The sequence below is a fragment of the Moschus berezovskii genome, chromosome 26, assembly GCF_049115385.1.
Source record: "Moschus berezovskii isolate FMDL1 chromosome 26, NW_MosBer_1.0, whole genome shotgun sequence".
Classification (NCBI taxonomy): Eukaryota; Metazoa; Chordata; class Mammalia; order Artiodactyla; family Moschidae; genus Moschus; species Moschus berezovskii.
The window spans coordinates 31,298,047-31,305,987 of NC_142485.1; positions in this window are offsets into that span (position 1 = coordinate 31,298,047).

A 7,941-nucleotide genomic window follows, 5' to 3' on the forward strand; every position below is an offset into this window, starting at 1 on the left:
GGGAAGCCCCCTATTGTTCTAAGCCATCTGTTAACGTCTTACAGAAGCCAGAGGAAAGCAATACACCCCATCTTGGCATATTATCCATCCTGTTACTGCGCTGGTCACCAGGTGGCCCTGGAGGGGGTTATATGATTCCTGTCTATCATTCTAAAGAGCAGTTTTCCATTCAAAAGCTGTTTTGTTTGGAACACAGGCCTGCAAATGCATTTCAACTTTGCCTCTTGAATGTTTTTCTGAGTCTCAGCTTCTTTCTCTCATTTCCTGTCTAAGTTCTTCCCGTTTGGGGGTGCCCCTTGATTTCTGGAGAACTTCTCAGACAGCAGAGAGGGTCTGAGAGGCTCCACTGTGCGTGGAGTCCAGCCTTGGTCCCCAGGAGCCCTGTCCCGTGATCTGTGATGGACCTCCTCTTCACCTTTTGCCCTTGACCTGAGTGAATATTGGATTATTTTCTTGAACACTCTTATCTATGCAGGGAGGTTGGGTCCTCTCATAAGAAGCTGGGTAGAACTCTTTCACTGTAGATTTCCATGGATTTAGAGGAAACTCCTTTAGTTTCACAACGTGGTCGGGCTCACTTGGTTTGGCAGGGCTGTGTGGGTTTAATGTCGACACATAGCAGAAAAGGAAGAAGAAGGTCATTCAACCTGGGCCTGATGGTGGAAGGTGACGCAGGTGAGACAAAAGCATGAGAACGAAGGCATGAGAACCAGAGACAGGAGACAGGAGGGAGGGAGGGGCTTGACCGAAGGCCGAGGTCACTGAGTCTAGCCCACCCTGCGGGCAAGGCCCGTCCAGACCTTCCCAGTTATGTGTGCTGATAAATTTCCTTTTTAGAGGGAGGTAGTTCATGGTAAGTTTCTGTGACCTACCATTGAAAGAGAACAAACTCTTGAGCAAAAATTGCCAGTGATATTCTGATTGTTAAAGTTTCTTTGCCTCATAACGGAAAAGCAATAAAGCACTGGCTTCTTTAAACTGTTAGTCCCGTGTTCTTACATTTAAAAGGGAGCATATTTACATTTGTCTCATGTGCCAAATGCAAGTCATGTGGAAGGTATAATCAAAAAGCTCAGTAAATGACAATTAAAAATTTCACCAAATTCAGTTAAGAATGGACACAAGATTAGTGTCTTCCATTTGCTTCCCTGTTAAACGAACACACCGATGTCTCCACGTGTGTGTCTTGTAGGCACAGGAACCTGAAACTCCAATCAGAAGGACTATCAGGGTCGATCTGGTGGTTTTGATGGTGGCCAATCCATTTCTTTTCATGGTTGGTCTCAATTTAAAGATTAGTTCAAAAGTTACAAATTAACTTTTTGGTGGATACATTTTCACTTGCCTCAAATCACACGATGGCAAGTGATGTTCACAAGTTACATGCTGCTTAAAATTTGACATTTTCAAAGATTGCTGCTACACTACTAGGTGAAACTCATTGGATACTCAGTATAAGACCTGCTCTGTCCAGAGGTCATCAAGCAAACGTTTTGATCACATTGTCCATTAGCCTGACTAATTGACATTTTCTGGTCCCCTGGGAAGTTCACGGAAGGACGCCACCGCAGGCAGAGAGCTCTCAGCCGGCAGGCTGTTCTAAGCAATTGACTCTCACCGGTTGAGTCAATTGCCTTAAATTAGTGACGTTTGTTTCCTAACCAGTTTATGCCATTTTTTCTTGGTATTGATTTGTCTTTTAGTTAAATATCACTTGAACTAATTCAATTTGAGTGAGAATAAACTTCATTCATATGAAAACTAGTTAGAAAACTTTGGAAAAACCGATCCAGGTGAGTGATTGAAAACTTCTCTTTATCTTTGGTGTTGGTGAGACAATTATAACAGATGAGGGGCAAGTCAGAAGAATCCTGACGTCCGCACCTGAAATGCTCGAGAGCTGTAAGTTTTTACTCTGTTTTAAAGAAACCAAGAGTTGATTCAGCAGAGGCTGCGTTCAAGTGTGCTTTCTGCACAAAAGTCAGAAATTTCCTAGTCCACTGACCCGTTCTCCTGAAACGGCCTGGCCTGATGTCGCGAGATGAGTGTCGACAGGCAGAATGTTCATTTCTGTCTTGGCAAGTAAAGTGGTGTGATGCAGTTGAACACATGTCATTATTCCTAAATACTTATTTACTCACGTGGCTGCATTGGGTTTAGTCGTGGCCCGCAGGATCTTTGTCGAGTCATGTGGAATCTTTCACTGGGGCATGAGGTCAGTAACTCCAAGGCATGTGGGATCTTAGTTTCCCAACCAGGGATTGAACCCATGCATTGCAAGGTGGATTCTTAACCGTTGGACCACCAGGAAGTTTCTGTGTCGTTGTTCCCGATTCCCCACTTTAAGAGACTGTTTTTCCATTTGATGACTTACTCCCCACGCTGATCTCATCTGATAAGCGGGCTTCTGCCCCTCAGCCCTCGTCTCCCTCCTGAACAAGAGTCTGCAGAAATCAGCAGCGGCTGGAGGCTCACATGTCTCCTTCTTCCCCGCTTTTGGCTGTCATTTGCCTCTGGGTCAAGCTTCCACATTTTTTAAAACTGAAATACAGATGATTTACAATATGGAGCTAGTTTCAGGTATACAGCAAAGTGATTCAGTCATATATTTATATTTTCAGGCTGTTTTCCATTAGAGGTTATTACAAGATATTGAGTATATTTCCCTGTTGTTGTTCTAGTCGCTTCAGACCTGTCCGACTCTTTCGCGACCCCATGGACTATACCCTGCCAGGCTCCTCTGTCCATGGGATTTCCCAGGCAAGAATACTTGAGTGGGTTGCCATTTCCTTCTTCAGGGGATCTTTCTGACACAGGGATCAAATCTGCCTCTCCTACATTGGCAGGCAGATTCTTTACCACTGAGCCACCAGGAGAGCCCCATAGTTCACTGTGTGACACGGTAAATCCTCATTGCTCATCTATTTTATATGTGGTAGTGGGTATCTGTTAATCCCATACTCCTAATTTATCCCTCCCCCTCCTTTTCCCTTTTGGTAACCATAAATTTGTGAGTCTGTTTCTGTTTAAGTCTATGCAATTTTTTTTGTCAATGGGGTGACCCACTTAGTAACAGGGGCCAGGCAGGTAACATGAAGGAGTGAAACTGTCAATTGTAAGAACAATAGATATGCTCTGCTTTCATTTTAAAAGGGCAGGGATATTCTTTATACCTACAAATAACTATACTTTTTTGTTTTGCTGTTTTAAGTTGAAATGTGTGCTTCTCCCACTGTCTTTTTGTTTTTACTTTCGCTCAAGACTTGGGTAGATCCAAGTGTTTCAAGAGAAGCACATACAATTTGGAAGGTCTACTTTAAGGAAAAAAGCGTAGGGACATCCCTAGTGGTTCAGTGGTTAAGACTTTGCCTTCCAATGCAGCAGGTGCAGATTCAATCCCTGGTTGGGGAGCTAAGCTCTCACATGCTTGTGGCCAAAACCCAAAACATAAAAAACAGAAGCAATATTGTAAGAAATTCAATAAAGACTTTAACAATGGTCCACATCTATTTATCTATATATAAATAAACAAGTGTAATAGGAAGCACCCTTATGAGCCGTGCAAATACATTTTAAATGTTCTTTGTTATGTTGAGCTACACAAATGTGGTGTCAAATAACTCTGAAATGAAATACATTGACTCGCTGATGACTATGTGCCATTTTGTAACTGGGAATGTTTATCTCTTGGGTGATCTTACTGTGCTGGTAGAATTTTGTGTGCTGTTTTGTCTGCAGCTGCGAGACTTCAAGACAAAAGTCGTGTCAGATACGCCAGCGCTTGATATAACACTTTGGATACATCATGCATGCAATTTCAAGTACAAGTGGTTTTTCTGTTTGAAGTACTGCTAGAGATTTGTGCCCTCAAACACAGGAATTTTGATAAATTCTGTTTCACACAGTTTCTTCCCAAAAGGAAGTATGTTATACTTACAGTCACTCAGTTGTGTCTGACTCTTTGTGATCCAATGGACTATACAGTCCAAGGAATTCTCCAGGCCAGAATACTGGAGTGGGTATCCATTCCCTTCTCTAGGGGATCTTCCCAACCCAGGGATAGAACCCAGGTCTCCTGCATTGCAGGTGGATTCTTTACCAGCTGAGCCACCAGGGAAGCCCAAGAATACTAGAGTGGGCAGCCTAACCCTTCTCCAGTGGATCTTCCCGACCCAAGAATTGAACCAGGGTCTCCTGCATTGCAGGCAGATTCTTTACCATCTGAGCTATCAGGGAAGCCCAGAAAGCCACACATGCACCCTTAATGGATGATGAAGGATGGCCAGCTTTGAGTGGCCCACCTACAGCTTCCTGGGGTCAGCAGCCTCCAATTAGGGCCAACTGGAAGCCTTCCCTTTTTTCTCTACAAAGCTCTCCCACCCCTCTGCCTACTTTTGCATCTCTCAGAGTTCCAGTCAGGACAGCTGACCCCTTTACTTTCTCATTTGACTGTTTCTGCTTACTTCCATAGGCCTGAGGATTAAGCTGGATGGTTTGAAATTAATCCCATCCAATAAAAAGATAGAATCTAAAAATTATTAAGAAATTTCTTGATTGAAAACAAAACCTCCGTTCCTCTTCCACCCACCGTTGTGTGCATACAATCAGTATTGCCGGGTAGACAAAGCATTTTCCCTTGTTATAAATTCTAAGGTCAGGCCTTCCCATTAACCATCCCATGTCCACCAGGATGTGTTAAACCGCCAGAAACTAAAACCCTGGCCTAAACAACAAGCAAATTTGTTTTCTCCTAACAGGAAGTCTGGAGGTGGGGCGGCCCTGGGTCACCGGCTCCGGGTGTTACAGTTTCACCAAGGGCCGGGGGTCCTTCCATTGCTCCATTGTCATCCTCAACATTGACTTCCTCCTCAGGCTGGAAGCCAGCGGTCGGGGCGTTTCCACGAATTGCAGTCGGATGAAGAAAAGAAACCCTGCCTTCCTGTGAGACTGTTCTAGGGCAGACGAAACTTTCCCCAGAAGCCCCTAGTCGGTTTGTCACTTCCTGTTGGGCAGCCTCGGGTCCTAAATCTGTTCTAGGCCCATCACCAGAAGGAGCAGGATTACGCTTGGTCCAGGCGGGCCCACCCTGATGGGGTGAGGTTGGTCGGCTCCCCCCACCCCCCCAGCCCCAGGGGGCCCAGCCGCCTTTGGGGAGGAGTGGCTCACTGAACCGAGCTGGGGGTGGGGAGCAGGTGTTGGGAAGGAGGAGGGGTGACGTGCCCTGGGTGGGCAGACATCACCACCCCCCCCTCCTGGCCGTATACTTTGGTTCTGTGGTGACCAGTAGTGAGGATCTTTCCGTACTCTGCGTGGATGATGAGGGATTAGGAGGTGATGGCTAAAGGGGACGCAGGCGTTTGGAAGTTGATCGTGGTGATGACCGCAGAACTGTGACGACACGAGAAGCATTGAATGGTGCACTCTAAATGCACGAATTGCTTGGTATATAATTACATCTTAATGAAGCTCTTACCAAAACAACAGTCTTTGGATTGGATTCGAATAGTAATAATACAATGAAGAAAAGAGAATTGATTGCAGCTATTTCCTGAGGCCCCAGTTTGCACCAGGATTGGTGCCTGTAAACTTCTGAGTTGTTAGACCCTAAAGATCCTCAATACCAGGTTGCCGCTCATTCGCTTCCTTGCGTGTAGCTTCTTTACAGGCAGGCACAGCAGATGCCAGTCTGGCCAGACCAGCCGTCCCGGAGGAGAGGAAGATGTCTTGGCTTCTCCATCAAGCTGAGGAATGCCTCCCCTGCTCCTGCCCAGGGGCCCCCTGTAAATTCCTGCTGGGCACCACCTGACGCAGAAATGGGACCAGAGGCTCTCCTTGCCCGGGGCTAGCCTGTGGTGCTTGGAGAAAGAAGAGGCGTGTCTCCTGTCTGACGCAGGTGTGTAACCGTCAGGTCCAAGTCAGAGATGAAGCAGCATTAAGGACAGCAGCCTGGCAGCGAAGGAGACACAGATGTAAAGAACAGACTCTTGGACACAGTGGGAGAAGGCGAGGGCGGGAATAGCACTGAAACATACACGTTACCATCTGTAAGCGAGATAACCGTGGGAGCTTGGTGTATGACGCAGGGCACCCCAAGCCCGTGCTCTGTGACAACCTGGAGCCATGGGGTGGGCAGAAGGTGGGAGGGGCATTCAGGATGGGGGAGACACAGGTATACCTATGGCTGATTCATATTGATGTATGGCAAAAACCATCACAATATTGTAAAGTAATTGTCCTCCAATTAAAATCAAAAAAACAAACAAAAACCAGCAGCCTGGGGTCCCAACACTACAGGACACCAGGCTCCTTTGAGCCCTGGTTGGGGTTTTGGTTTCCTTTTAAAGAGCCATCTGTACGTCAGCTTTTCAAAAACATGCTTTGTAAATGACGAACTTAAGCAACTCTACAAGGCAAGGACTCAAGGAGCGCTTAAACTTCTTTCCTTCTAGGTTATCTTGTAATGTTTAGAGAATACCTACAAACTGTAAAAACTAGTCACCTTCAGCAGGACACGCCACTTTACATTCTATCACGGCTTAAACATCCAGATCTGAACATGCTGGCAAGGTCCACACTTGTCACGGTTAATGGCCATAGGCTGTTTCATGTCATCGCACAATTTGCTTAACCGTTTCCCTATTGTGTGTCCTGGCCCATTTCCAGTTTTGTATTGTGTTGAACCTCAGTCGCTGTGCATATATTTGTGTGTACGTGGTTATTTTTCTCTTGGAATTATTTTCTTGCAGCATATTCCCAAAAGTGGAATGACTGGGTCACACCGTTCTCAGCTCCTGTTACATATTGTCTGATTTTTTTTCTCAAGAAAGAGAGGAACCACTATAAACTCACCAGCAGTGTATGAATGTGCTTATTTCCTTAAAGTCCTGCCAGCATTGTGCTCTATTCTTAAAAAAAAAAAATTATGCTAGCTTAATAGATGGGAGATTGTTTTAAGTGACATATCTGTCATTGCTGGGGGTTTGAAATCCATCAGCCTGGCATGGGGCCAGGTGGCCACAGGTTGGCAAAGAGTTTCCAGCATGAAAGAATGTAGGGCCGCGCCCAGGGAAGAGCAAATAGGTCACTCGGGAGGCAGGCCCCCCGGTGCCCGGAGGTCATTTCTCTTTCACAGAAGCGACTCCTAAGGAGGCTTATACCACACATGGGAGGTGTCTGTTGTCCCCCAGGGTAAAATCCAAGAATTCTATGAGTCTGGCCTTCAAATTCTCCCATCCCCATCCTTAGGTGGGTAATGCGTTTGGGGCTCATGTGACAAGTCTGGACTTTACGAAAGCGTGGAGGGGAGCCCTGGGGAACCACACAGGGGCTGGGAGTGCAGCTCTGCCCCTGCTTCTCTCCACCCTGCGTGTGTGCCGAGGTTCCTCAGGAGTCTTAGCCACTGGACCACCAGTCCTACGTCCTGCCCTTTTCTTGGTCTAACACTCATCACACTGGACTGTAGTGGCTAGAAGCCTGTTTGAGCCATGTCCAGTCCATGAGGCAGGGCTCAGTTTGTGGAAAGAATAGATGTATGGACAAACATACGTGATGATGGAAGGATGGAGTAATTAACCTTGGTACTGACAGTGGCCACCAGGACTGACATTCTGCAGCAATCCAGGGCTGGACTAGAAACTTGTGAGGTATCCATGGCAAGTGAGCCCTTGGATTCTCTTCGCTTCAGAACCTGGAGATGAGTAGGACTGACTCCCAGCTGAGGCAGCAAGGGGAGCACTCTGGGGTCTCGTCGTCAACGGGCTCTTCAGTTATCTCTCAGCTTCAGTAACATCAGAATCAATTCTTCTGAACACATTCTGGGCTATGGTCTTAGAGCGTCCGATTCCCTTTACGGATTGAGGCCAGAAAAGAAAAAAGAAAAACGATCAATCAAAACTTCGTTGCGAGGAAGCAGATTTCCTTTTCTATTATGTTGCTCTTGGA